Below are 1,201 nucleotides of genomic sequence, written 5' to 3'. Positions count from 1 at the left end.
TGTTATTCTTGTCATCGCGTTGTGGTCGTTATTGTGTTTTTGCGTGATTGCTGTAGTGGTGGAGATGATAGTTGTTGTCGTCGTCGTCGTCATCATCGTCGTCGTATTCGTTGGTAGAAAAGTTTAAAAGGTCAAATAGATATTTACACATACACACATACACACACGCTTATGTTTCAGTGTATGTTTTCAAACAAGGCTACAGTATTTGTATGTGTGTGTGCTTTATGAGTAACAGTATATGCGAATGTATGTGACTATGTGCATCTGCAACACACCGTAAACCTCTCTGTGTTCAGAACAAGCGTCTATTCAATAATTTATGAGTCTTTGTCATATTTTGTATATGTATTCATGTATATATTATTAATGAATATACGTATGCAAGTATGTTTTTCTTTCTATACTTTTACTGCTAATTTCGACCGTTCACCTGCTCTACACAGAGTTGTAAGGATATAAAACCCCACTAAAACAAGCTTCTACTTTTTATTAGCCTTCATATTACTGTTCTCCCTTTGAACAATCTTAAAGGTTATTACCCCAGATACCAGGATCATCTGTAACGCATAAATTATGAAGCTATGTTCTTTTGACAATAATCTAAGGGCAGGTTGCTAAGTATCCTGCTGCTCTAATAACTGGCATTAAACTGAAAATGTATTTTGGGTGTTAGATTTGCAGGCTCCTCATCTGTGTCCGTAGATGTCTTCTTTTACCGTATTCCTCTAAACGGGGCCGACTGACTTCCATAATACACTGTGTTATATATATAGGCATGAGTGTGTGGTTTCAAGTTCAGTCTCACTGAATAGCACCTTGAGCAAGTGTCTTCTGCTATAGCCCCAGGCCCACCAACGACTTGTGAGTGGGTTTGGTAGATGGAACCTGAAAGAAGTCCATCGTGTGTGTGCGTATGTGTGTGTGAAAAGGTTGAATTATATTTCATTCTTTAATTTGGAGGGTTCCATAAAAAAAGCAATTTCTAATAAAGATTCTTCATATTTTGCTGGTAGCTTACTGGCGTAAGTTCACAAATGTGAAAATAATACTTGTATATGGTGTGTTATGAGAATTTATGGAAAGGTATTCCATAGAAATCAACAAATTTGTTAAAAATGGAGAAGAGAAGACACACGATCGTTTGGATGTATCAAAATTTTTTCAACTTTTAACATCTCTTCTCCATTTTTAACAAATT

This window comes from Octopus bimaculoides, chromosome 19 (assembly GCF_001194135.2).
Source record: "Octopus bimaculoides isolate UCB-OBI-ISO-001 chromosome 19, ASM119413v2, whole genome shotgun sequence".
Lineage (NCBI taxonomy): Eukaryota > Metazoa > Mollusca > Cephalopoda > Octopoda > Octopodidae > Octopus > Octopus bimaculoides.
This window is presented reverse-complemented; position numbering follows the sequence as displayed.